The 7577-nt window shown below is 53.2% G+C and overlaps 1 pseudogene; it reads right to left on the bottom strand.

Moving 5' to 3' along the window:
* The window catches only part of LOC132471745 (myosin-11-like), a 20361-nt pseudogene extending 12821 nt beyond the window's left edge, over positions 1 to 7540 (bottom strand).
* Positions 7541 to 7577: the final 37 nt, after the last annotated feature.

Here is a 7577-nt window from a genome sequence, read left to right as displayed (position 1 = left end):
TTGATGGTCTCCAGGCCGACCACGCGGTCCACTACCCACACCAGACAGAAACAGAGTCAGCAGGATTAGCGGCGGACACAAGAAACCAACCGTGGCACTAAGTCCTGGTGTGTGTTAGAGGAGGAGGGGTCTTGCGTTCTCTCCAGAGGTCCTGGATGAAGGGGCTGGAGGAGTTGCTCAGCAGGCCGGTCACGTTGTCGTTCAGGGGGTCCATGTTCTTGGTCAGCCAGCTGTCAGAGTTGTAGTCCACCTGGAGGCCAGAGGAGAGAGGGTGAGGGCTCCGTCCCCAGGCCTGCACTGAGCTGCAGAGGGGACTCCCGGGCCCTGACCTTGCCGGCGTAGTGTAGCACGGTGAAGATCAGCTTGTCCTGGTGCTTGGGTTTTGAGAACTTGACGTGGGCGGTGTGGGTGCTGAGCAGCTTCTCCACGAAGGACACGTCCGTGGCCTTGGGGAACCAGCACTCCTCGTCCAGAAGGGCCAGGATGCCTGGAGGGTTGTTCTACACACACAGAACCCACTAGAACCACAGCATTGCGCGTGTGTGTGTGTGTGTGTGTGTGTGTGTGTGTGTGTGTGTGTGTGTGTGTGTGTGTGTGTGTGTGTGTGTGTGTGTGTGTGTGCGCGTGTGTGTGTGTGTGTGTGTGTATGTGTGTATGTGTGTGTGTGTCTGTCCGTCCCACCGGCCTCTCGATGAGCTCGATGCAGGGCTGAAGGTCCAGGCCGAAGTCGATGAAGGTCCACTCGATGCCCTCGCGCTGGTACTCCTCCTGCTCCAGGGTGAACATGGTGTGGTTGAACAGCTGCTGCAGCCGCTCGTTGGTGTAGTTGATGCACAGCTGCTCAAAGGAGTTGTCCTGAGGAGAGCAGGGAGAGACCAGGGAGAAGATACTCAGGAGACCAGCAAAAGACCATGAAGACCAGACCAGCTGTCCTAACCAGGCGACCAGACTGGTGAAGTGCTCTTCTCTCTCTCATGTTCTGGTGTTGTTAGCTTGGAGAGCGTTTTCCATTTTCCACTCTTATCATCAGACGTGTTCCGCTCGTCTACATCAATGTCATGATGAAGACCGGCCAGCTGACCGCTCACTCCTGAACATACTCAGTGGTTAATATGGCAGGACTGGACCAAAGCTATGTCCCCTGTTAACCAGGGGGAGTTGAAGCTGTGAGACCACAGACCAAACGGTGGAGCGCCTCTGGTCCTCACCTCAAAGATCTCGAAGCCGGCGATGTCCAGGATGCCCAGGAAGGAAGAGGACTGCCTCTTGCTCTTATCCAGCGTCTTGTTGACCCGAGCCAGGATCCACCGGAAAAGACGCTCATACATCGCCTTGGCCAGCGCCTCGATGGCAAAGTCAGCCTGGGGGGGGGGGGGGAGGGGTAAACAGGGGGTACCTTATGTTACAAGGGATTGATCAGGGGGGAGAGGAATTGGCTAATGCATTTTCCTCCCTGACCTGGTATTGGATAGGACATAATACTGGGTCTAGACCCAGTAACCAGGACATGAACCTGGGTCTGGACAACAGAATCGACCTGGTATTGGGTCTTGAGGTCTACCCCCCACAGCCCACCTGACACTGGGTCCCGACCCCAGAAGAGAACCCACCTGCTGCTTGGTCTGGGCCTTCTGCACCACCTCGCGGCCCACCTTGATGCGGGGGGTGAGGACGGCACGGCTGAAGTCCGTCACGTTGATGCCCTGCAGGTGGCACAGCTTCTGGGCAGCTGGGGGGGGGGGGGGAGAGGTGGGGGGGGTCAGGGTTCTGAGGGAACCATTCTGCTGTCTGATCGGAGTGGAACGGCTGTAACGAGATGTCTGGCCAGCTCTCCCTCTCTTCCCCAGGGGTTTGGCTTCAGCCAGGTTGTACTGAAGGAGGTTAGCAACGTTGTTTTGTAGGACATCTTGTTTGTATAGAAGTCTGGCTAGCTTGTGTTGGGGGACCCTAGTTAGCTGAGTGGGGATGAGGAGTTACCCGTGTCATCCGGCATGGAGGCCTGCTCGCTGTTCCTCTCCTTCTCAAACTTGACGTTCCCCAGCTGGAGAACCGTCGACACCACCTTCAGCATTCCTGCAGAGGCACAGAAGACAGGAACACATTCGGACATGTCTTCATCCCATCTCATTTGTCTCTTTGTGTCCATTAAGTGTTTAAGGATGAGGTAAGGGCTGAGAGGGTGTGCTAAGGGTACCTGTCCTCTCCTCCTGGGTGAAGCCCATGATCTCCATGGCCTCCAGCGTCTCCTCAAACATCTGGTCGTCCTCCTGCCCCGGGATCTCCACGTGACCGGACATCAGGAACCGGTAGCTGCTGAAGTCCTCCAGCAGGAGCTCCTCTATACACACGCACGCGCACACACACACACACACACACACACACACACACACACACACACACACACACACACACACACACGTGCACACACACACACACACACACACACACAGATGTAAGCTGTATCTAGATGGTTCTAGATGGTTCTAGATGTTATCTGTATCTAGATGGTTCTAGATGGTTCTAGATGGTTCTAGATGTTATCTGTATCTAGATGGTTCTAGATGTTATCTGTATCTAGGTGGTTCTAGATGGTTCTAGATGGTTCTAGATGGTTCTTGGTGGTTCTAGCTGTTATCTGTGCAGTGCTGAACCTCGCAGGCTGTCCTTGGCCCCGGCCACCATGTAGTAGAAGATGTGGAAGGCTCTCTCCACCGCCGCCTGCCGGATACAGCGGGACTTCTCCAGCAGGTCTGGGCCGCAGTCAGGGAGAGCAACCTCTGGTTCAACCCTAACTAGACCAGTCTCTAACCCTAACTAACCTGACCACCAGTCTCTAACCCGCACTAACCAGGCCGCCCGCCTCTAAACATAACCAACTTCACCACCAGTCCCTAAACATAACCAACTACACCACCAGTCTCTAACCCTAACTAACCAACCAACTACACAGTCTAAATCATAGAAAATTGCATCATAATCATTATGTATGAGTATGGTGATTTCAATGACGCATGGTGATATGGATGATGGCTGGTTTCTGCAGCCTCACAGGGCCGAACCAGACGGGATGGGAGTCTGGGACTGGGGGAGGCGGCACACCTGTTGTTCATTGGGCTATCAGTCTGGACAGGTTGACCCGCCATCACCACACAAACTCGGAGGGTCTCGGACATGGAGGCTATGGAAAGCTGCTCTGTGAATCATTTCAAACCAAATTTCAAATCATTTCAAACCAAACCGGTTAAACCCATTAGCCGTGTCCTGGTCCTCAGGCAGCGCCGCAATGTCACCATGGTGACGTGTAGCCGCGGACATTACCTCAATGACTTTTCATCCTAAGCGACTAATAGTGAGTGATGCTGAAGCAGCTCCTGGTCGCGGTAAAGAGGACTAGAGCACCCGCCCGGGGCTCCAGACCAGAGCCTGAAGGATACAGGTGTCGATGTTGGCTCCCACGATGTAACCCGTCACGTCGAAGTTCAGCTTGATGAACTTGCCCTGCGAGACGGAGAGAAATCGGCCATAGGCAGGTCAAAGTTCACCACGCTGACATCACACTGTGACATCACTGTCTGACATCACAACGTGACACCATACTGTTACATCACACGCTGACATCACGCTCTGGTAGGCCACGCCCACAACACCAACATCCGACATCACTCACGAAGCGGGAGGAGTTGTCGTTCTTGCTGGTCTTGGCGTTCCCGAAGGCCTCCAGGATGGGGTTGGCCTGCAGCAGCTGCTTCTCCAGCTCCCCCTGGTGGACACACAGGGAAGGGTGAACACTGGGTATACTGGTTAACCACAGACTGGTTCAACTGGTTAAAAACAGACTTGTTATGAGGGTTAACTCAACCAGGACTCACGTATGCCAGGGATCCGGCCGGCTGCTGCTGCAGAGGAGGGATCACAGATTCTTTATGAACACAAAGATGACCTCATCGTAGCACAACATTAGCAACTACAAATTACAGCTTTAACTTGCATATATATGGGCGTGGCCCACTGCAGCTATAGATATTGTGGGCGGGGCCCAGTACAGGTATGGGTTGTGGGCGTGGCCTAGTACCGGTAAGGGTTGTGGGCGTGGTCTAGGACAGGTAAGCGTTGTGGGCGTGGCCTAGTACAGGTAAGGATTGTGGGCGTGGTCTAGGACAGGTAAGAGTTGTGGGCGTGGCCTAGGACAGGTAAGGGTTGTGGGCCTAGTACTCACAGGGCTGCTTTCCTTCTTGACCTTGTGGGAGGAGGCGACCACGGCCAGGTACTGGATCACCTTCTTAGTGTTCTCCGTCTTCCCAGCTCCTGACTCCCCTCTGGGCACACACACACACACACACACACACACACACACACACACACACACACACACACACACACACACACACACACACACACACACACACACACACACTGTGATCGGAGGCTGGGTGTCTGCTATTCATTTACCTCGATATTAAAGCAGATGTTGTTGGTGGGCTTAAAGCGATGTGAGTTGTAGCAGGATGTGTGTACTCACGTGCAAAGAATGGACTGATCCTCACGGTCTGCAGAAAAACACAAGATGGGGGAGAGAGAGAGAGAGAGAGAGAGAGAGAGAGAGAGAGAGAGAGAGAGAGAGAGAGAGAGAGAGAGAGAGAGAGAGAGAGAGAGAGAGAGAGACACTATATTAAGTGATATTAGCCAGTTACCAGTAACTGAAGGTGAGGACCCATCTGCAATTAGGTAAAAACATTCTCCTACTGAAGAATGAAGCAGCTAGGTATGTCCCTCCTAATAATGGCTGACTATAGCGTATAGGGATGCTAGGCTACGTCAAACTATGCTAGGCAGCTCTCCAGGACTCCTTGTATGGAGCTCTTACAGAGATGTAAATAGATAACCTGCCCAAATATATTAACAAACAGACAGACAGACAGACAGACAGACAGACAGACAGACAGACAGACAGACAGACAGACAGACAGACAGACAGACAGACAGACAGACAGACAGACAGACAGACAGACAGACAGACAGACAGACAGACAGACCTTGCATCATGTTCCTGTAAGCGTTGTCTGTGATGGAGTAGATGTGTGGTGGGACTTCATGGCGTTTCTTCCCCTTGTACATCTCCACCACCTTCTCTGAGTAGATGGGCAGCATCTTGTAGGGGTTCACCACCACACAGAACAGCCCCGAGTACGTCTGCACACACAGTACTTGTTAGTGCTACTAGTAAGTGCTACTAGTTAGTGCCACTGGTTAGTAGTACTGTGCTACCATATTATACCCCTGTATGCAGAACCAAGTGATACTACTCAATACTATCAGGGTGGGGCTGTAGGGTGGGGAATGGATGTGTATGGGTGGTGTATGGGGTCGCAGGGTGGTGTATGCTGGTGTAGGGTGGTGTAGGGGGTGTATGGGGGTGTAGGGTAACGTAGGGTGGTTAAGGACGGTGTAAGGTGGTGTAGGGTGGTGTAGGGTGGTTTAGGACGGTGTAAGGTGGTGTAGGGTGGTGTAGGGTGGTTTAGGACGGTGTAGGGTGGTGTAGGGTGGTGTAGGGTTCTGTAAGGTTGTTTACTGTGCAGGGTGGTGTAGGGTGGTGTAGGCTGGTGTAAGACGGTGTAGGACGGTGTAGGGTGGGGTAGGGGGGTGTGAGGGGGACTGACGTAGATCAGGCTGGAGTAGTAGCGCTCCTTCAGGTTGTGCAGCACCGAGGCTTCGTTCAGGAAGGTGAGCGCCGCCATGTCCTCCACCTTGTTGAACTTGGGCGGGTTCATCTTCTGGACGTCCTCCTTGTTCACCTCCAGCTTCTGCCCGTTGGACAGCTCCACCAGCACCTGCAGGAGGAGGGCAGCATCAGACCCCAGCCCCCATCCCTCTGACCCTCTCTCGCCTCACGGAGGATCCAGTAGTCCCACAGCGCTCGACCTCTTTGGGGGTATTAGAATCGTCCAGGTAAACTAATTTTAGCGTCATCTGGGAACAACTGATGCTATCATTTTCCGGGTAACACTAAAGCTAGTGTAACCAAAGTAGCAATTATGTCAGCCCCGTCCAGGTATCCCTAATATTGCGCCATCAAGATAGCACTTTTGATAGCATTGTCCGCTTGTTTATTAGCATGCGGTCCAGACAGGAAGTGGTACCTCATCTCCCGTCTCCTTGGTAACGCTCGCAGCCTCAAAGCCCTCCCTCTCCGAAGGGATCCACACCATCTTCTTGGCCGACCAATCAGCTTGCGCAACGCTGCTGCTGAAGTCGTTCTCCAGGAAGAGGAACTTGGCGTCGTCAACGCTGGGGTCTGCCATGTCAGCAGAGTGGGCGTGGCCGGGGTGGGCTTGATCCGGGTGGGTGTGGTCTGAGTGGGCGTGGTCTGAGTGGGCGTGGTCTAGTGGGGTCGTGATGACATCAGAGGAGCCCTTCTCTACGTACAGCACTGCTGGGTTAGAGAGGCCGGCTTCACCGCTCACTGTGACCTCTGACCTGTAACAAACACACACACACGCGCACACACACGCACACACACACACACACACACACACACACACACACACACACACACACACACACACACACACACACACACACACACACACACACACACACACACACACACACACCTTTTAAGGTCATAATCATATGTAATACACATTTAGTAAAATTAGCATTTTCTACCAGCTCATTCACTCCCTCTTTCAATCCATCACAGACTCTCTCTCTCTCTCTCTCTCTCTCTCTCTCTCTCTCTCTCTCTCTCTCTCTCTCTCTCTCTCTCTCTCTCTCTCTCTCTCTCTCTCCCTCCATCTCCCTTTCTCTCTCTCCCTCTCCCTCTCTCTCTCCCTCCATCTCCCTCTCCCACTCCCTCTCCCTTTATCCCCCCCTCCCTCCCTCCCTCCCTCCCTCCCTCACCCCAGGTGTGTGTGTTTTGCATGTCGACTCACTGATGGATGCTGCTCAGATGTTGGTTCTTCTGGCGGCGGAGGACATTAAACATGTAAAGCAAGACGTTGATAAGAGCGGCGGCCAGCAGAAGGCCCAGGGCCATGCCCATGTTAGGCTGCCCCGCGCCTGATAGCATGCTAACCACCGGCCCTGCCTTATAAGGGCAGCGGGGCAGTCAACCTTTACGTTTACACCAAAACCCTCCAGTCACACGCCGACACCCCCCAACTACACCCAACTACACCCAACTAGACTCAACTACACCCAACTACACCCAACTACACCTCGATCTTCAGTACGACGACGCTACTGTGTTGACCCCAGACATATTCCAGCTAGCTGTCAGAATCCCAGATCAATCTAACATACGATGTCCAATACGAAATCAATCCAATGCGATGTCTCATCAAACATCAGTTCTAGAAAACATCAGCCAGACTTTTTATTCCTATTGGACAAAAAAAAATCCCCACTCACCTGGTCAGCAGCAGTATTAGTAGCAGTGGGATTAGTAGTAGTAGTGGTAAAAGTAGCAGTATTAGTAGTAGCAGTGGTACTAGTATGAGTGGTCTGAGTTGAGCAGGTAGAGGCAGGAAGGATGCTGACAGCTAGGCTCCTCTCTATTTAAACGGCCCTGCGCGGCA

This window comes from Gadus macrocephalus, chromosome 2 (assembly GCF_031168955.1).
Source record: "Gadus macrocephalus chromosome 2, ASM3116895v1".
NCBI lineage: Eukaryota > Metazoa > Chordata > Actinopteri > Gadiformes > Gadidae > Gadus > Gadus macrocephalus.
This window is presented reverse-complemented; position numbering and strand designations above follow the sequence as displayed.